General features: G+C 38.1%; 1 protein-coding gene across 3 annotated transcripts in view; it reads left to right on the top strand.

The window, feature by feature from the left end:
- The window catches only part of LGR5 (leucine rich repeat containing G protein-coupled receptor 5), a 136938-nt gene that overhangs the window by 14457 nt on the left and 100266 nt on the right, over positions 1-22215 (top strand). The window contains exon 1 of one of the 3 annotated variants that reach the window (XM_030548738.1): positions 4237-4291. The exons of 1 other annotated variant lie outside the window; for it this stretch is intronic. The gene's annotated coding sequence lies outside the window, so the exon portion shown is untranslated. Of the gene's footprint in view, positions 1-4236; positions 4292-20124; positions 20306-22215 lie in introns of those variants that run through there. One more of the 3 variants, XM_030548739.1, reaches the window with a different exon arrangement.

Raw genomic sequence — 22215 nt, 5'->3', positions numbered from 1 at the left:
CATATAAACTCTTGGTTTGTCAAGACTTGTGTACAATACTTTCTCTAACTTTGCAGCAATAATAGTTCTCTGAAAGGATTCTATAAAGAATGAAAGTAGATATAATTATTGGTCAGCAGCTACAAAAATAGTATGATATATGCTGTATGTGCCATGTTGACACAGTGTCATATTTTAGTCCTAAACCTGCTGCCTGTGTGCATTCATTTATATACACTGATGACAGTGACAAAAATGTGTTTTTCTTGTGTTACTTCACAGAGACAATACAGAGAAACTTGAATGAGAGGCAGATTCCATTCCATCAATGGAATTGTTTATTAAAGTACAATTGCACCTGAGCACATCTTTCAAGTCAATGGAGTTGCATGGGAATCACTGAGGGCATAAGCTTAACACAGTGGGATTGCACAGATGTTGGCCTAATTTAGTCTGCAGAAACTTTATTATAATGCATGTGATTGAAAGAGAAGCAGAATGAGGGTGGCTGGCTCCTATTGGGCTCTGGTTTTCGGGGTATTGTTTGTGGATTATATGTGAAGGATAATATTGTGAACTGTTAACCTAGTGAGAAAATGAGTCAAGGAAGAGACAAGTCTGACCTGTGTATTTATTTTCTGACTTGTAAAACTGCCCCATCACAATTGTCTCTGAAGCACATACATTTAAAAAACAAACTCTACAAAATTGGTTACTTAACATTAAATGAAAATTAAATAAAATTCCCAGAACTGGAGACAACTTTTGCACTAACACTGTCCTATCTGTACAGGTTCTTGTATGGTTCCCATCAACAGAGTATCAGGCTTTGTGTCCTTAGACAAAAACCTGCAAAACCAAATGGCATTTAAACCCTGTCCTGAAAGTAAACAGATATGGGACCTGCTAGACCAAAGGGGGAATAGAATTTAGAAGCAAAGGCTCTCCATTGAAAGTACCAAGATAGAATCTACCATTTGTTTTGGCTCAAGCACATCCACTGATTTTAACTGCTGTGGCACAACACAGGGAGAGATGGTGTTTCATGTAGCTAAGATAGGTAGCTAAATTCCATGAGCAGGAGCTATTTGGGTTATCTTTGCCAACAGAGCTTCTCATTCCACTGAACTGGAACTACCTGGCTCTCAGAACATTTAGATTCAGTCAAGTGTTTATGTGGAGCTTTGGGATATGTCTACACTGCAATTAAACACCTGCGACTGACCCGTGTCAGCTCACTTGGGCTCGCAGTGCATAAAATTGCAGTGTAGAAGTCATGCTTACTTGTGGGATCCCATAGCTTGTGCTCTACCCCAAGCTCGAATATCAACACTGCAGTTTAACAGCCTTGTAGCCCAAGCCCCATGAGCCCAAGTCAGATGATACGGACCAGCCGTGGGTGTTTGATTTCAGCATAGACATAACCTTGGAGACCCTTAAGCCTAGGAGATGGGGTTTTCAAAAGCACGCTACTTTGGCTTAACTCAGCTTCTATTGAATGCAACAGTAAAACTCCCATTGCTTTCTTTGGGAGCAGAGTTAGGTCACCACTGACCATTTTTAAAAATCCCACCATAAGGGCTTACAATAAGTGCTTACATATAAATTTCACAGCCTATGACAGTGGAGTTTAGAAATTCTGCCAACTCTTGGGGGTTTAAGTTTTAATAACAAGTAAATGCAAGATTTTCACCCGTGGCTATAAAAATAATCCCACTCACTAGTTCTTCTTAGACTTGTGAATCAAAGAAAAGTTGACTTTAAACATCAAGCCATTTTTGAATTATGACTAAAAAGTATTTCTGAAAAAAAAGGAAAAACACCTCTTCCTCCCCTTAATGTACCACATGTAAAAAACACTTTGTCCATTTAATGCCAAACTTCCACACAAGTTAATTTATCCTCTGCCTATCCACAAGAGCATTTTTACAAGAGCTCCATCAAATTTGTGCTTATAATAGAAAAGGTCATACAGCTAGTTACGGAATAACTAACATAACTGTATAAAATCCTAAATAAAAGGACAACAAATTTTTATCTCCAAGACTTGAGTTAAATTTACTTCATGAATGTCTTAATATAGTAATGTATTCTTTATATATTTGCCTCCTTCATAGGTATATTTTCATTTATTTTTGACATTGCAACACCAAAATGATGTTATAACAGAATAAAAGTTATGGCAAGTAACTACAGTAGCCAATTTAAAGTGTATGTGCTTTTTTAACCTTATTCCATGTATAAAAAAGGCTTAATCTACAAGGACAACATCCCTGTAAAATTGTTTGTATCTTTTTTTTTAATCAAGCCAAATTCTGATCTTTGACATGCATGGCCAGCTTGCGGTGAAGTCATAGGGAGCCATGCAAATGTATTAAAAGCCAGAGTTTGGTCCTAAGATGTCTTTTAAGAAAAAAAAAGGGAAACGGGCCAAAATATACTTTAGTAGCTTTATAATAATAAACCATTTAAACTTCACTAAAAATAACAATTATGCATAAACACGACTTAAATTCAGCCAGAGCTGTCCGAAGCAGAGTTCTGGTGAATATTTTCAAACCTGTGGGGCAGAAGTCCTGAGTCCCAGCACTCCTCCCCCGCCGCAGTGCAGAAGCCCTGAGTCCCAGGACTCTAGAAAATACTGTATGAGAATTTAACGCTGTGCATAAATGTTTGATGAGATTTTTAAGTTTAAGCATTTCTCCATCACACTTACTGATTTTTAGTAGTGTATGAAATTATGCTAATAATAGGCTTAAGGCATTGAGGGGAAAAATTCATGGTGTTAGTATAAATAGAACCCTTTCTGATGAACCATTTTGTTATGCTTATATCTGCTATAAAAGCCAATGATAGATTTCACTGTTCATGAGACATAGTGCTGTGCGTAATGTCAGTGCTGATTAAAATCTAGTCTCATCACAAAGATCTATGTTTTAACATTCTCTTGAATATCAAGTCTACTGCACCTGAGCTCCCAAATAATTGAACCCCACTATAAGTACCATTATTTTAATATTTTTTTGTATAATATATAATTATTAGGTTTTACGTATAAAGTATTATAAGGTAAGTGGAGTGGTTATCAATATATCTCATAACTTCATAGTTCATACACTCTCTTTTTAAGATGAATAGAGTTATTTATGTTTCTGGACTGTTACTTAAAATGACTTTATTTGTTTTACAGTTTAGAAAACTCTGCAGGTAGTCTTAGAGGGCCGTTCAATTCATTAACATTATATCAACAACCAGAGCGTCTTTCTGCCTTTCTGTGGGAGGATTAATGGATTTTGGCATGATTTGTGCATCAAGCAGTAAAAGCTCTTGCTGGGAAAGCTAGCAAGCTTGACTAATTCCCAGCAGTGCTAACTTCATAAACTTATTTTAAGCTTTTAATTTTGACTGAAGATTAAAGGTAATGACTTCATGCTGTTACCTTTGAATATACGGCACTCTAATACGGTCATGCTTAATAAGTATACATAAAAATAGCAAATATACATTGGATAGTATACATGTAACTATGAATATGTAATTAATATTATACAACAGAAAGTAAACTCCTACATCATTATTTTTACATTCATGCAAAATATGATTCCACATAATAATGAGCAACTTTGTAATTTAAATAATACTTTATATTGAAATACCTGCAAGTGTTGGAATACTTGGAATATTAAATCATATAGTAAAGACACATACAAAGTATTTCCGAATATCTTATATTTTAATGGAAAATGTGGACTATTGATATGATTTTAACAAAACTGGGTTGCTCAGGAAGGCTATTTTTCACCTGTAAAATATTTCACTGGTATTGGGTTTTTTACCTTTTCAGACAGCCTTAGAATCAGTATTCAGAAAAGCCTGCAGAAAGAAGAAAAGGGAGGAAAAAATGTTTTCAGCCTATCTGACAAGACTACATAAAAAGCTCATGATCAAAGGGTCTTAAGTACACGTTACTGGTGTGACAAACAACATTTTTGTCCCTTTATTAGATTTATTTTTTTTCCCTGAAAACTGCAGTGGCCAGTGTATAGTTTGTGAAAGAAAGCTGGCAGGGTTGTATTCTTTGATTCCTAATTAACACCTTCAGTCTCAAAAGAGAACTAACTGAAATACCATAAAATGTTGCAGCTGCATTGTTATTCCGCTTGGTTGGTTTGTTAAAAGTCAGCTGGGCATTGGCAGCTGCAATAAAGGAAAAGCTCAATGGATGTTTTGTATTGTGCCCACTGAAGTGAAAGAAGGCAACCATTTTATTTTCAAATGGGCAGCTGCACGTGAAGTTTAAATGGAGCTAAATGTAAGATTTACTGTTAATTTATAGTAATTGATTATAAATAAAGTAGTAGGATGGCCTACCTTTAATCTGTTGTAGCCATAGGACACAAATTTTAGGGAAAATGAATTATGAGGGACAAGGAACTAATTTTGCAGCACTTTGGTAATAGAAAATGTTGGTTATAGAACTTAATGACCGGGAGCAGTTTTCAGCATTAAAATAAAAAAAGTACCTTGGAAGCAGCTTAGCAAGTCATTCTATGGAAAACCAATGTTTATGCTTTGAGAAGTGAAGGTATATATTTCCTCCTTTCATACTCTAACCTCTCCCCTCCCCCACATTATTGAAAACCAAAATTGTAATGCTGAGATCATTCTGCATGCATTTTTTTTTCAGCGTATGGACTTGTATTTTGCCTTGGATAGTGGAATAAAGAAGGCATTTAATTCTGGTCAGATAAATCTCACTCACATTCAAAAAATGCAATTAGGAAAATATGTAAATCTAGATGTTTCATCAAATGCTAGCTAAAGGGTTACCAGCTCTTTTCTTGCACAATGACTGAACTAAAGAACTTTAGTGTCTGTGTAAGAACCATTGTCCCAGCCCCAGTGCCCGTTGGAAACAGAGTCCAGACTGGCCGTGGGAAATACCTACATATTTGACACAGGCCCTATTTCTGGGTAAAGGGGGTGGAATAGAAAGTATGGAGATTTTACTGTTGCATTCTAATCAGCCATGATCTGCCTAATTTGCTTTGATCAAGAAGATAAACTAATTTTCCTATAGGCTGGATAAAAGTAATTAGCAATCCAATGCTTTCATGTTTTTGAAAAGGGTAAAGAAAAGGAAAGTAGGATTTGTAATGGTGGGAGCAAAGTACATGTTTTTGACTCATCTGAGTGCATTGTTAGTTGAAAATAGGATGGTGACATAGAAGAGAGGCCCTGACTGAAGGTAGTTCCATGTGTTTAGGTTTCTATTGTAAAGCATGATCTATAATGCTATGCAAATAAAACAAAGTTTCTGAAAAGTAATTTATCATCTGTTTTAGTGTATTCAGATTCTGTTCTTGTTTATGGAGAAAGCATACTTTAGCTTTACATAACATAACATGCAGAGGTATTTTTTTATGTTTAATTTTCCTAATGGTAGTTCAGTGTCGTTCATCATAGTTTCTTTTGGATAATTAATTTGTTAATTGAAATTTGCCAGTAAGTCATACATACATAAGTTATAAGTGTACATGGCCATCATTGTTGGACACAACTAACTTGTTGCTGTATAGTGTACAAGCTGTATAATGAACTATCTGAGTAGACATCTGACTTAAAACACTCAAATGTTTGCACTATGGGATGAAGCCTCAAGTATGCCGTTTGGGAACAGTTATTTCTTTTCTCCTTGACCCCTCCAACCGCTTATTTAGCCATGAGCTTAGATGGTTTGGGTGAGAGGTTTTGAAGTACAAGATTTTATTTCACTATAAACTCATTAAATTGTAGATATATGATAAATTGCTAGGACACAATGCTGCAACCCATAAGTATGCAAATAATTCTCACATAAATCCCATAACTAACATGAGTAAAGGATGCAGGATCAGGCCCTAATTAAAAAAAAAAGCTTGCATTTAAAACATAAATGTATTTGCAATTATTTATTTGTCACCCTAAACAGTTTAAAATTAAGTAGCTTTTACATTTTGCCTGTAATAGATATTAGGTCATGTCATTTTTGATGTTTGGTCACAATTGATTAGTACTCTGTCAATGATATGTTGAGCATATGCTATCACTGATTATACAGCTGTTATCAAAGGCAAGCAGTCTCTGATTTGTATTTTTAGTGGAAATTCCTGTATTGGTTGGTATAGTTTTTAACCATAGTTTCCTTAAACATGATTTATGAAGGCCCATTGTAGAGAGGGTATTTCAAAGGTGAGGTACTGTGCTCTAGTGGATGGTGCACTAGACTGGGACTCAGGAGACCTTGGTTTTAATCTCAGCCATGCCATTGATTTGCTGTGTGATTTTGGATGAGTGACTTCACTTCTCTTTGTCTACTTAGCTAAGCTCTTTGGAGCAGGGTCTGTCTTTTACTGTTTTGTATAGTAATTAGTACTGATAATACAGTACAGTAATACAGTACTGATATCAATGGGGACATTTAAGTATTAATGTGAAACTACTAATAATAATAATATGCAGTCAGGACTTGAAATTGAATGGTAAATGTTTAACAAGGTTAACTTCCTTACTCCACAAACCTTTATTCTAACTATACTTGGTAAATTAATGTATACATTTGAATCAGTTTTAACTGATGTCCAGTTTAACTATGCTTTGGATAGTACCTTTCATCCAGAAGAATCCAAAAGCACTTTAAAAACTGATTTGCTAATAATAAACAAAATGATTGAAATCTGAGACACTGCACCAACATTTTAGGACAATTCAAGAAGTCAAGAAGAATACCATATACAGACACAGAGCATTTTTAGTAGGTAGAATATAAGTAGCCAAACTGAAATGTTCCACAGGACACAGGCTTAACATCGCTATTCTTTTCATAAAGGTCATGAGAACTTTGAAGAAAAGTTACATCCCCTCTTAAACACAGTTCTTCCAATAGCACTTTACTGCCCAGGGAAGATTATCTGTCACCGTTTCCTACAGCACCTGAGGTTCTTTTAGAATTCATCAGGAATTTTTATGGACTTCACTGGAGGTTTCATTAAAATTAGATAATTTTCCTCAGCTACTGAAAATGGAAAAAAACAACAACACACACACAAAGCCCAATATGCTGTTTGAAATCAGCAGGAATTTGGTCAGTGACTTCAGCAGGACCCAGCCAAAGTGAATGAGTGTGAGTGTGTGTGTGTGTGTGTGTGTGTGTGTGTGTGTGCACGTGCAGAAAATAATTACATCTGAACTATATATATTAAAAGCTGAGTAGTATGAAATTGGTTATAAAAATATTTGCTAGAGTGTATTTTGTAGGGTTTTTTTCTTTACCTAGTATTCATAAATAAGAAAATGTTGTTATATAATTGGCTTTTAAAAAGCAGATAGACATTAGGCAACTTTGTTAAGAGAAGATCATATTTAACAAATCAAATAACTATAAGGGCTGTATTCATTATTTATACTATGGTTATATTGTAGCAGGGGGCTCTAATCAGGATTGGAGTTACCTTGTGCTAGGAACTGTTAAAATTGAGAGCTCGACTATACAGAGAATGCCCCTGTGGGGAAAAAAAAAGCAGCCATTATAGATAGGTGGAAAAATATTTTATGGTGTGGATGCATAGAAAGGGGCATATGCTCTGTATCACTGACATTGCTCTCCAAAAATAAAACTTCAAAGCACTGACAGAGTTTGCAGAATAAATTTCCCCTGCTACCAAGACATATTGGAGAAATATGTTCCAGTATGATATCATCCTCTGACTGGAGGACTTCAGTAACTCAGCCAAAGATTAGTTAGGGGTCTATTACAGGAGTGGTTGGATGAGGTTCTAAGGCCTGCAATGTACAGGAGGTCTGACTAGATGATCATGATGGTCCTTTCTGACCTAGAAGACTATCAGACAACAGATTCTCCAGTCTTGTTTCTACCTCCTCAGATATGGAGATTTGAGATGTTAACATTTGTTATATAATATATATATACACACACACAGGCTGTCGAGCAATTTTAAAAATCACAATTAATCACCCTGTTAAACAATAATGGAATATCTTTTTATTTAAATATTTTTGGATGTTTTCTACATTTTCAAATATATTGATTTCAGTTACAACACAGAACAAAATATATGGTGTGCAGTTTATATTTATTTTTATTACCAATATTTGGACTGTAAGAAACAAAAGAAATAGTATTTTTCAGTTCCCGCACTGCAAGTACTGTAGTGCAATCTCTTTATTATGAAAGTTGAATTTACAAATGTAGAATTACGTAAAAAAACCTGCACTCAAAAACAAAACAATGTAAAACTTTAGAAACTACAAGTTCACTCAGTCCTACTTCTTGTTCAGCCAATCGCAAAGACAAACAAATTTGTTTACATTTATGGGACATAATGCTGCCTGCTTCTTGTTTACAATGTCACCTGAAAGTGAGAACAGGCATTCCCATTGCACTGTTGCAGCCAGCGTCACAAGTTATTTACATGCCAAATGCCCTAAAGATTCATATGTCCCTTCATGCTTCAACCACTATTCCAGAAGACATGTGTCCATGCTGATGACAGGTTCTGCACAATAACGGTCCGAAGCAGTGCAGACCGCATGTTCATTTTCATCATCTGAGATAGATGCCACCAGCAAAAGATTGATTTTCTTTTTTGATAGTTCGGGTTCTGTAGTTTCTGCATTGAAGTGTTGCTCTTTTAAGACTTCTGAAAACACGCTCCACACCTCATTCTTCTCAGATTTTGGAAGACACTTCAGATTCTTAGTCCATGGGTTGAGTATTGTAGCTATCTTTAGAAATCTCACATTGGTACCTTCTTTGAATTTTGTCAAATCTGCAGTGAATGTGTTCTTAAAACAAACAGGTGCTGGTCATCATCCAAGACAGTTATAACATGAAATATATGGCAGAATGTGGGTAAAACTTAGCAGAAGACATACAGTTCTCCCCAAAAGAGTTCACTCAAAAATTTTATTAACACGTGTTGTTTTTTTTTAATGAGCGTTGGATGGAAGCATGTCTTCTGGAATGATGGCCAAAGCATGAATGTTTAGCATATCTCGCACATAAATACCTTGTAATGCTGGATACAAAAGTGCCATGTGAAAGCCTGTTCTCACTTTCAGGTTACATTGTAAGTAATAAGCAGGCAGCATGATGTCCCGTAAATGTAAACAAATTTGTTTGTCTTCATGACTGGCTGAACAAGAAGTAGGACTGAGTGGATTTGTAGGTTCTACAGTTTTACATTGTTTTGTTTTTGAGTGCAGTTATGTAATAAAAAAAACTTTTGTAAATTGCACTTTCACAATAAAGAGATTGCACTACAGTACTTGTATGAGGTGAATTGAAAAATACTATTTATTTTGTTTACTAATATTTGCATTCTAAAAATGATCAAAAATAATAATAAAGTGGGCACTGTACAGTTTTATATGTTGTAATTGAAATAAATATATTTGAAAATGTAGAATAACATCCAAAATATCTATTAAATTTCACTTAGTTTTAATCGCACTGTTAAGTAATAGAATACCAAGATTAATTTTTTAAATCATGATTAATTTTTTGAGTTAATCGCATGAGTTAACTGCGATTAATCAACAGTCCTAATATATACGCACATTTATGTCAGCTGCCAAAACTACGTTAGCTTCAATATGAGAGCATGGTCACAGGTGGTGAAAGCTGACTGAAAAGTTATAAGGGAAAGGTGAAGTCTCCACTGGGGTGCCACAGTGATCTGTGTTAAACCTGGGTTTACTTATTGTTTGCATTAATCATAAGTAAGTGTAACCTAGTGGGTAGCACACTGGACTGGGACTCGGGAGACCTGATTGTGTTTCGCTTTGCCTCTGTTTCTCCACTTATATAATGATACTTACCTCCTTTTGAAAAGTGTTTTGAGATCTGTGGACAAAAAGCACTATATAACGGCAAAATATTATGATTATGATTATTATTAAAGAAAGAAGAGCATAATTACTTTGTGCCAGATCAAAAGCTCCAGCTATGGGAAGGGAGGAAAGTTCCACAAGTTTCCCCTCACAGAGTTTCCCCCCTAATTGTTCTGTTGGGGAGTGCAGGATTATTCCCTGATATTCCCTGAGGAAGATACAGCTGCTCTATGCTGCAGCTTTGAGCTATATTAACTTTTCACTCTATTCGCCATAGCACTAGGAGATAGGACAAGGATCTGGCCTGGGTCTTCACAACTGTAGATACTCATACCCAAGAGGGAAGGAAGAGAGCTTCAGTTGTCTCTCTTTCAGTGTGGTATGGACCCCTTTTAAACCAGCTTTCTGTACCCAGGATTTTTCTTCTAGAAAACAGAGAAATTACAGGATTCATAACTATCCCAACAACAACACACTCGCCCTAATTATGAGAGTTCCTATTTACTCTTAGCCTTCTTCCATCCAGCCCCAAGTTTCAACCAAGCAGCTCTCAAGTTTCTTAGCAAAACTGTCAGGGGGGTAGCCATGTTAGTCTGGATCTGTAAAAAGCGACAAAGAGTTCTGTGGCACCTTATAGACTAACAGATGTATTGGAGCACAAGCTTTCGTGGGTGAATACTCACGTCGTCAGCAAAACTGGTTCAGCTGCTGCTATCATCTACACAAAAAGAAAAATCCCAAATGTTAAAAGTCCATGGATATATAAAAGAAAGGAAAACACTCTCATGTCAATCCAGAAGTCCATGTCACGTAATGGCTGTGCAATAATGCAACCTTAGTAATGGTATTTTATAATTCTGTAGTGCTATCCCGTTGCGTATCTCAGAGTGTTTGACTCACATCTCACAGCACCACTGAGAAATAAATATTACTAGACCAGTGTTGTTGATTTGATGGGTAAAGAAAGACACCCATCTACATCGACATGGCAGCTAGAGCTCCGGTGCAAAGCCCAAGCGCCAGTGCAAGCCCAAACATTTACACAGCTATTTTTATCACCATACCTTGAGCCCCATGATCACGAGTCTGTAGGTCCACACTTTGACACACTTGGCTGCAGGTTTCTGCTTGCCAAGTAGGCGAACCCAGGATCACAGAGTGAGTGTGAGTGTGTGAGTTGGGAATAGAATCTGAGAATCAGGACTTCCACTAACCACTCACTCAGGTTTCTGACAACATAATGGGATTAAACCTGGAACAATGACAGTTGCATGTTAGAAAATAATCTGCAACAAAGGAGGCTCTTACATTTTTCCAGTGTACAGAGGGGAAATTTTTCAAAACGTGTCTAAGTGATTTAGATGCATACATTCAATTAATTTTCAATGGTATTTTAAGAACTTTTGAAAATTTTGCCCTTACTGCATGTTCCGTGTCTCTAAGATAACGTAGAATCATAGAATATCAGGGTTGGAAGGGACCTCAGGAGGTCATCTAGTCCAACCCCCTGCTCAAAGCAGGACCAATTCCCGACTAAATCATCCCAGTCAGGGATTTGTCAAGCCTGACCTTAAAAACCTCTAAGGAAGGAGATTCTACCACTTCGCTAGGTAACCCATTCCAGTGCTTCACCACCCTCCTCATGAAAAAGTTTTTCTTAATATCCAACCTAAACCTCCTCCACAGCAACTTGAGACCATTACTCCTTGTTCGGACATCAGGTATGACTGAGAACAGTCTAGATCCATCCTCTTTGGAACCTCCTTTCAGGTAGTTGAAAGCAGCTATCAAATCCCCCCTCATTCTTCTCTTCTGCAGACTAAACAATCCCAGTTCCCTCAGCCTCTCCTCATAAGTCATGTGCTCCAGCCCCTAATCATTTTTGTTGCCCTCCACTGGACTCTTTCCAATTTTTCCACATCCTTCTTGTAGTGTGGGACTCAAAACTGGAGACAGTACTCCAGATGAGGACTCACCAGTGTCGAATAGAGGGGAATGATCACCCTCGATCTGCTGGCAATGCCCCTACTTATACAGCCCAAAATGCCGTTAGCCGTCTTGGCAACAAGGGCACACTGTTGACTCATATCCAGCTTCTTGTCCACTGTAACCCCTAGGTCCTTTTCTGCAGAACTGCTTCCTAGCCATTCGGTCCCTAGTCTGTAACAATGAATGGGATTCTTCCATCCTAAGTGCAGGACTCTGCACTTGTCCTTGTTGAACCTCATCCGGTTTCTTTTGGCCCAATCCTCTAATTTGTCTAGGTCCCTCTGTATCCTATCCCTACCCTCCAGTGTATGTATCACTCGTCCCAGTTTAGTGTCATCTGCTAACTTGCTGAGAGTGCAGTCCATGCCATTCTCCAGATCATTAATGAAGATATTGAACAAAACTGGCCCCAGGACCGACTCTTGGGGCACTCCGCTTGAAACCGATTGCCAACTAGACATGGAGTTGATCACTACCTGTTGAGCCTGATGATCTAGCCAGCTTTCTATCCACCTTATAGTCCATTTATCCAGCCCATACTACTTTTACTTGCCAGCAAGAATACTGTGGGAGACCATATCAAAAAGTTTGCTAAAGTCAAGGAATAAAACATCCACTTCTTTCCCCTCATCCACAGACCCAGTTATTGCCTCATAGAAGGCAACTAGGTTAGTCAGGCATGACTTGCCCTTGGCGAATCCATGCTGACTGTTCCTGATCACTTTCCTCTCCTCTAAGTGCTTCAGAATTCATTCCTTGAGGACCTGCTCCATGATTTTTCCAGGGACTGAGGTGACGCTGACTGGCCTGTAGTTCTCCGGATCCTCCTCCTTCCCTTTTTTAAAGATGGACACCATATTAGCCTTTTTCCAGTCATCTGAGACCTCCCCCAATCGCCATGAGTTTTCAAAGATAACGGCCAATGGCTCTGCAATCACATCCGCCAACTCCTTTAGCACCCTTGGAGGCAGCGCATCTGGCCCCATGGACTTGTACTCGTCTAGTTTTTCTAAATAGTCCCAAACCGCTTCTTTCCCCACAGAGGGCAGGTCACCTTCTCCCTATACTGTGCTGCCCAGTGCAGCAGTCTGGGAGCTGACCTTGTTTGTGAAAACAGAGGCAAAATAATCATTGAGTACATTAGCTTTTTCCACATCCTCTGTCACTAGGCTGCCTTGCTCATTCAGTAAGGGGCCCATGCTTTCCTTGACTTTCTTCTTGTTGCTAACATACCTGAAGAAACCTTTCTTGTTACTCTTAACATCTCTTGCTAGCTGCAACCCCAAATGTGATTTGGCCTTCCTGATTTCACTCCTGCATGCCTGAGCAATATTTTTATGCTCCTCCCTGGTCATTTGTCCAATCTTCCACTTCTTGTAAGCTTCTTTTTTGTGTTAAAGATCAGCAAGGAGTTCACTGTTAAGCCAAGCTGGTCACCTGCCATCTTTACTATTCTTTCTTCACATCGGGGTGGTTTGTTCCTGCAACCTCAATAAGGATTCCTTAAAATACAGCCAGCTCTCCTGGACTCCTTTCCCTCTCATGTTATTCTCCTAGGGGATCCTGCCCATCAGTTCCCTGAGGGAGTCAAAGTCTGCTTTTCTGAAGGCCAAGGTCCATATTCTGCTGCTCTCCTTTCTTCCTTGTGTCAGGATCCTGAACTCGACCATCTCATGGTCACTGCCTCCCAGGTTCCCATCTACTTTTGCTACCCCTACTAATTCTTCCCAGTTTGTGAGCAGCAGGTCTAGAAGAGCTCTGCTCCTAGTTGGTTCCTCCAGCACCTGCACCAGGAAGTTGTCCCCTACACTTTCCAAAAACTTCCTGGATTATCTGTGCATTGCTGTATTGCTCTCCCAGCAGATATCAGAGTGATTAAAGTTTCCCTTGAGAACCAGGGCCTGCGATCTAATAACTTCTGCTAGTTGCCGGAAGAAAGCCTCATCCACCTTATCCCCCTGGTCTGGTGGTCTATAGCAGACTCCCACCACGACATCACCCTTGTTGCTCGTACTTCTAAACTTAATCCAGAGACTCTCAGGTTTTTCTGCATTTCCATACCAGAGCTCTGAGCAGTCATACTCCTCTCTTACATACAGTGCAACTCCCCCACCTTTTCTTCCCTGCCTGTCCTTCCTGAACAGTTTATATCCATCCATGACAGTACTCCAGTCATGTGAGTTATCCCACCAAGTCTCTGTTATTCCAATCACATCATAGTTCCTTGACTGTGCCAGGACTTCCAGTTCTCCCTGCTTGTTTCCAAAGCTTCTTGGATTTGTGTATAGGCACTTAATATAACTGGCTGATTGTCCTGCTTTCTCAGTCTGAGACATGAGTCCTCCCATCTTGCACTCTCCTGCTCATGCTTCCTCTCGATATCCCATTTCCCCGCTTACCTCAAGGCTTTGGTCTCCTTCCCCCAGTGAACCTAGTTTAAAGCCCTCCTCACAAGGTTAGCCAGCCTGCTTGCGAAGATGCTCTTCCCTCTCTTTGTTAGGTGGAGCTCATCTCTGCCTAGCAGTCCTCCTTCTTGGAACACCATCCCATGGTCGAAGAATCCAAAGTCTTCTCTCCGACACCATCTGTGTAGCCATTCGTTGACTTCCACAATTCGATCTCTACCCAGGCCTTTTCCCTGCACAGGGAAGATGGACGAGAACACCACCTGTGCCTCAAACTCCTTTATCCTTCTTCCCAGAGCCATGTAGTTTGCAGTGATCTGCTCAAGGTCATTCTTGGCAGTATCATTGGTGTCCACATGGAGAAGCAGGAAGGGGTAGCGATCCGAGGGCTTGATGAGTCTTGGCAGTCTCTCCGTCACGTTGTGAATCCTAGCTCCTGGCAAGCATAAGACCTCTCGGTTTTCTTGGTCGGGGTGGCAGATAGATGACTGAGTCCTCAACCACCACAACCCTCCTCCTTCTTTTGGGAGCGATGGTCGTGGAACCCCCATCCCTAGGACAGTGCATCTCATGCCTTCCAATCGGTGGAGTCTCCTTCTGCTCCCTTCCCTCAGACTTATCATCTAGTCCACTCTGCGCATTAAACCTGTGGAGAGAACATGAAAACGGTTGCTCATCTGTATCTCCATTGCTGGTCCATGGACACTCCTCTTTCTTCTTCTGGAGGTCACATGCTGCCAACTTTCTTCACCGTCCCTCAGTCCCCTCTGCGCAGCCTGCTCCTATTCTTCAGAACGTTGTGCCCGTAGAAGCATATCCTGATGTCTGTCTAGGAAATCTTCATTTTCTCGTATGCAACGCAGGGTTGATACTTGTTTCTCCAGACCTTGAACTTTCTCTTCCAATATGGAGACCAGCTTGCACTTTGTACAGACAAAATCGCTTTTGTCCTGTGGAAGAAAGACAAACATGGCACAATCTGTGCAGGTTACAACAGCTGAATGCTCACCTTCCATAATTTCTTCCTTCTAAGAGCTTCCTCAGCTGTTGCAGCAACTCACAGAAGCTCACGAGACGAAAGCCTCAGTGAGCTCTCCCCAGACGAACTCCCAGGCAGACTCCCTCTGTTAGCCTCCACTGTTCGCCACTCACTTACATCAAATAAACCTTAATACATACCACAAATAAAGTGAACTGACATGTTGACATTAAGAAGCCTTCCCACCAGAGCCTTAACTAGCTATTTTTGCGCCCGAGGCAAGAATATAAAATTGTGCCCTCTCCCCTCCATGTAATTTCATAGTGGTTACTTTGTAAAAAAAAAAAAAAAAAAAAAGAAAAAGAAAAAGAAAAAATGTAAATAATAAGAACAATAATGATAATAGAACATTTATTTATTTTAATCATAAGTTCTGTGTACAAAATCAACTAATACGTATAAGGTGTGCATCATAGTGCATGTAACATACTATTTAAATAATCATGAATAAAATTTAGCTGTAGAACCATACCAGATACGATTAACTATTTTTCAAAATTGTACTGTTTGTGCTTTTAATGAGGCAAATTCATCGATAATTGCATCAAAATTAATATTATTCTCTACTTCATGTTCTATTGACAAGATGGACATATTTTTTATTCTCTCGTGACCCATGGTTGCTTGAAGGTAATTTTTAATTAATTTGAGCTTACTGAAACTTCTTTTGCAAGAAGCCACAGTTACTGGCAAGCAGAGAAATATTCTTAATGCAATTTCTAAATTTGGATAAGATTCGGCCAAATTATATTCATGAATTAACTGAAGAAGGTCCAAACTAGTTGCGCATGAAACATTTGGAAACAACACTAATACCTGATGTTTAAAATTCTGAATCTCTGATGAAATTTCTGAGGCATTCAAATCGCTGTCATATTTGAGACTTAGATATGCTGCTGCTTTTTGAAGATTAGTAATGTCCATTTTAACAAGCGAATCACCCGAAAGAAAATTGAAATCAGAAGATATCTCATTTAAAGTTTCATATCTCCAATTTAACTCAACTGTTATGGTATCAAATATGGGGTTTTTTTTGTACTTTAAAAGATTGTTCAGCTGATAAATTAGAAGATTTGTCTGCACACTAATAAAGTTGCTGCTTTTTTACTTTTCATTTTCTGGATTCAATAAATTCTGCTTGTATTTCTATATTTTCAGCCTTTTTTTACAAACTGTAAAAATATTGACCATATCATTATCGCTTTCATGCATCTCTTGTAAAATATTTGGTAATCTATTGATCATTTTACAAGCCTGAGAAACAGTGATGCGTTTTGCTTGTAAGGCTTTATTCACTCTGTTAATATGTGTTAGGATATTGCACCAAATGGATAACGTGCACAAAAATTCATAATTAATTGTTTTAAGAAGGCTATTAGCTGTTGATACTGCTTCTGGACATTTCGATGCAACAGTGACATTTTTTAGAGCCTTGGTCAGTTCTGTAATCTGCAAATTTAAGGCTTCAATTGCATTAGCTTTTGATGACCATCCAGTATCAGCATGACCTTTTAGTGATACTTTTAACATATCCATTAAAATATCCCAGTGACTGGTTGCATGAGGAAAAAAATGTGTATAACTTTTGTACAGTGGCAAAGAATGAAACCATAGTAGAATTTATGGAAGCCGCATGTACTCCAACTAAATTTAGACAGTGGGCTGAACATGGTACAAAATTTGCTAATTTATTTTTTTGCAAAATGACAGCTTTGATGCCTTTGTACACACTTGATATATTTACTCCATTATCATAGCCTTGGCCTCTCGCATTTTGAAGATCAAGCCCATCATTTTCAAGCTTCTTAATTTTTTTCTTCGGCTAATCCACTTCCCGGTTTTTCTTTGGTTTCAATGAAGTCTATGAAACTTTCTTCTATAGATACTATTCCGTTATCAATTCTCACGTATCTCACAATCTGGGACATTTGCTCTCAGTGAAATATGTCTGATGTGCAGTCCAGAAGGATAGAATAATATTTAGCTTTTTTTATTTTGGATATAATTTCATTACGAACTTGGTTTGCTAGTAAGCCAATAAATTTCATTTTGTATAGCTGGTAAAAAATAACTCACTGAACCTTTTTTGTGAGTTACAATATGTTGTTTTAGTTGAAAATCATAAGACTTATAAATTCCAATAGATTAAGAAATATTCCTGAATTAGGGTTTTCTATACTGCTACATAATTCTTTGTGTTTTTTGGTGCAAAAAATCACGGCATCAAGAATTATTTTTAGAATTTGTCTCCATTTTTGTTTATCAATTTCAATAGCTTTTTGTAGTGCATCATCGACACATTCTCCACTTAAGTAATCTCTTTTGTAAGGATTTCCATTTACAGAAATTTTCACGATGATTGGTTGAATTTTCATGTTCCACAACACTGTTTAAATTTTTCCAATCATTAAATCCTACTTTCTGATTTGCAATATTAGGTTTAGTAAAACGCTGATCGAATAACATGCATGGAAAACAAAAAATAGACTTACTGGTTTCCAAGTAAATAAGTCAATTACGCTCTATGGTTTCACCCTTTAAAAAGCTTTTTAAAAAACCAGTCTCCTGAAAAAAAATTTTCATCTTCCGATGTTGATTCATGGCATCTTATTTTATCATTTATACGGAGCCAAGATGGTGGATTATTAAAATTGATTTAAATGATTTGCCTTGCAGAGGAATTATGTTGCTGATCGCGGCCGTTCACATTAGTTTTAGTCATGATATCAAAGGTGTCGAGTGTCTCATCATTGTCAGTAATCAATACTGAAGGTGAAGTTGTAACCTCACAATCCAATTGCTGGTCGATAGTAACAATAATTTCTGAAGTTGTATAATTCTCACTGTTACTATTAGATAGCAGTGCCGAACTTATGACTTCAAAAACATCATCTATTGGCATATTCCCATCGTTTGATGCATTTTTCACTAGCCATTTCCCCATTGTCATTGACATTTTTTAAATTTTCTACTTCCTCCTTTTTTCATCCTCTCTCATCTCCTTTTCTCATATGAATAAATATTTCTAATACAATATTTAACTAATAATAACTAATAACACTGCTCTACAGCCAAAATGCTTCTGAAATAAATGTAGTCTAACTTTACTAATTCTGGGTCACTGAGAACGAAAATGATGCTTAAAATTGTTAATTGGCTCTAGTTTTCAAGATATGCTATTGGGTCAATATATACGACCCTTGACTTGGGAATGGCGGAGGATAAGTGAGTTATAAAGGGAAGGGATCTCAATTTAAACCAGAAATGACTAAAATACATCTTTGACTGGATCTATGAATAAATCTATGACTGGGTTTGGACAGTACTTGCTTTTTAGGCAAAACAATGAGTGATGCAGTCTGAAGCTGGTATTGCATCATACATGATATGAATTGCATCATGTTATTCCTAGAAGTCATGGATGATGCTATCATAACGAAGCTTACATCACTGCTGAACAAATTGCCCTATATCAGCTCTAGAAATCATACAGTGTGGTGCTCTCTTATTTGTCAGTGTTTGATTTTGCAAAGGGACACGTTTCTGTTTAGCCAAAGTGAGCAGAGATGCCTCGTACTTGTGTGAACAGTGCAGATAACTTTTGCTGTGTTTGTGGTGAAGTGACTTTTGCATCACAAAAGCGCAGTATAACCACTATGGTTAAGAAAGCTTATCACCTTTATTTTGGCTGCAAAATTGGAGATCAGGACAAGAGGTGGGCCCCACACATATGCTGTAACACTTGTGCAACAAATCTTCACCAGTGGTTGAACAGGAAAAGGAAATCTATGCCTTTTGCAGTGCCAATGATTTGGAGAGAGCCAACAGATCATACCAGCAATTGTTACTTCTGCATGGTGTCTCCAGTTGAGAAAGGTGTGTCAAAGAAGAAAAAGTGGACTGTGCATTATCCAAACATTCCATCATCTATACGCCCAGTACCCCACGGAGAAGGACTGCCGGTTCCTGATGCACCAGAATCATTCTCACTTGAGTCAGACGAGGAAGAGGATGAAACTTCTGGTCCTGAACCATCAATGTCACAGGACCCACATTTTCTCCCATCCTCCTCCTCTGAACCACACCTCATAACACAAGGTGAACTGAATGACCTTGTCAGGGATTTGGAACTACCCAAGAGTAAGGCAGAGCTGTTGGGCTCCAGACTACAACAGTGGAATCTTCTGGCAGGCTATCAGGGCAAATGGAGCCCATCAATGCTTGCAGACTATAGCTGGACAGTGCCAAGAGATGCTCCATTTAATGAATACAAGAGACAAGCCAAGAAGCGCCGAGTAGACACTGAATAGGACTAAACTATGTACATAATAGTTTTTTGCCTTTTGTTTCGTAATAAATTTTATTTATATAACCCCTTTGCTGATTTTTAAAGTGTTACATAAACAGGACAGGTGAAATATTCTCATGTAAAGCAACCATAAACACATGAAAAGACCTAGGTTTACAATTTATGATTAAAACTCTACAATCTACACAATAGACATAGACATAAAATGTAAAAACATAAATATCTTAAACAGTAGCCAATCAGTTGTTTTAATTGTCATATTTGAATTCAGCACTTCAAAATACATAATAAATATCACATTTTATCTCTGAAGCAGACGACTTCTCAAAAATTGTAGACCAGTGTAACTTAATAAAATGTTAGGTTCCAAGTGGAATAGCTCAGATCTCTGGCTTCAGAGCTACTTTTTTCATATGATTGCCTCCTGCCTGGAAATCCAGTGTCCTCTGTGGGCAAGGGGAGTGGATTTGCGCACCCTCCTTTGCAGTGAAGGCAGAGTGCTGTGACCGACGCTGTCTGTAGATGAGAATGGGTTCACGGAGTAGGAGAGGAAAGGAGTTCCCCAGAATAAACTGAAGGACTATTCTTTGGACTCTGGCTGGACAATATTTTGATAAATCAGATATGATGAAGGAGAAACCAAGCCTGAATACCTGAAAGGGAGGAGAGGGAGAACACAAACACTAAAGGGATGTAAGAACTACCCTAATAGATGCAAATGTGTATGTGTGGCAGAGGGAGGAGGGGTTGCTTGTCTGTTTGTTTGGATTGTGGGAATTTAAGAAAAATGTATTTCTCTGATGTGTAAAAAATGGAAAATAGAAAAATCATGCAACCTGTTATAAAATATTAAGCCTGGTAAATGTCTAAACTATACTATAGACTTTTGCCTTTTAATAAGCCAAGAAGAGAAAATGTGGATGAATGATGATTATTGTAAAGGTTTTTTAATTACATTCAATATAAAACAGAAAAGTCCACTGGCATCTGAGTAAGGGAAATGTAAGACAGTGTTTCATTATGTAAAGCAATCAAGTTGTACTTTAATCAGCATCATTGTTGAATTAAAAGAAATGTGCCTTTCTCTTTTATAATAACATAATTGTAAAGTTGTCAATCTAGGGTTCCTATTTGAACTGATTACACTTGATAAAAATAACAAGCCATGACAAATAGAGGAGCTAGGTTTCAGCAACTCACTAAAGAATGTCTCTACCAAGCCTTTGTGACAAAATGTCTTGTTTGCAGGACAAATGCAGAGTTGAAATAACAACCCATGAATACTACTGGTGAAATGGCTATGTACACAAGGTGAATGCTAAAGCTTTCCCTTCTGAATGGACCTTTTAATCCACGCATTATCTAAGCTCTGAAAAAGTCTTCAGTGGCCTTACGTACAGATTAATGGGAAAAGCTGAGACTCAGAGCTGGGCTATTTGCAAAAACAGTTTTAAAGATTTACAGATGGTTGACAAATGCCATTTAAGCTTTCAAAGCCATCAATATGCTATTGAAAAGGATTTAAAGGGGAAACCCTACCACTATAGAAGAAGATGACTTTGAAGGATCTCCATGGTAGCCTCTGTTGTTGTTGTTGTTGTTGTTGTTTTTGTTTTTGTTTTTTTTTACCCCCTTCAAATCTTTCACTGGCTTTCTTCAGCACAAAGGACCCTGAAACGCGTGGCTATGGAAAACGGTCCCTTTAAAAGACATTTGGCACATTCAGTTATGTTCAAATCTGCTTTTGTTCAGCCATGAGAACTGAACAGAACGTTTCCAGAAAAAGCCTTTTTGCTCATGGTCAGCCTTTCAATAGCCTTTCTGCTAATAAATTTTTAATATGAGAGTTGGAAATGGCAAATAAAAGTTTGTTGATTTTATTGAATTGGAAAAATTGACCAGAAAATACTCCCTGACTTGTTTACCATTTACTTGTACTGCAGGCATCCATCTTCTCGGGGCGACTCTAGACATTTCACCGCCTCAAGCATAGTGGCATGCTGCGAGGGGTGTTCTGCCGGTCGCTGGTTCAGAGCGCCTCCCGCAGCATGCCGCCCCAAGCATGCGCTTAGCATGCTGGGGCCTGGAGCCGCCCCTGCATCTTCTTTTACTTTGGCTTCTGTGAAAAGGTTGCTTATCTGATATGTTTTGTGAAAAAGAAAAACATCTGAAAATAGATTTTTTTTTTAATTAAAAATAATTCTGTCTCCTTCTTTCCACACCCCATTGTAAAACACTTTTTTATGCCTTGGCTCTTTCTCTGAATTATTGAATTTCAGCATCAAACCCCAGAACCTTCTTTCAAAAATGGCTGTGTTATCGGATTAAATTAGAAAAAGTTTCAAACAAAGATTTGCTGGACTAAATATCACTTTATCTTCTGATTAAAGAATTTTAATTTGGGCAACTTTGGGGTCAGCAGCATTTGTGTCAGGTGTTAGTGCACCCATTTGTGCTACCTGCCCTCTCGCAGGATAGGTAAGCCTTTTATTACCAGTGTGGCACAAACCATGCCAGAATTTAGCCTTCAGTTTCAAATAGTTGATGTTTTCAGCTCCACCTGACTTCCATTCTCCAGCTGACCAAAATGAAACTGATTTCCT

This window comes from Gopherus evgoodei, chromosome 1 (genome assembly GCF_007399415.2).
Source record: "Gopherus evgoodei ecotype Sinaloan lineage chromosome 1, rGopEvg1_v1.p, whole genome shotgun sequence".
NCBI classification, from domain to species: domain Eukaryota; kingdom Metazoa; phylum Chordata; order Testudines; family Testudinidae; genus Gopherus; species Gopherus evgoodei.
This window is presented reverse-complemented; position numbering and strand designations above follow the sequence as displayed.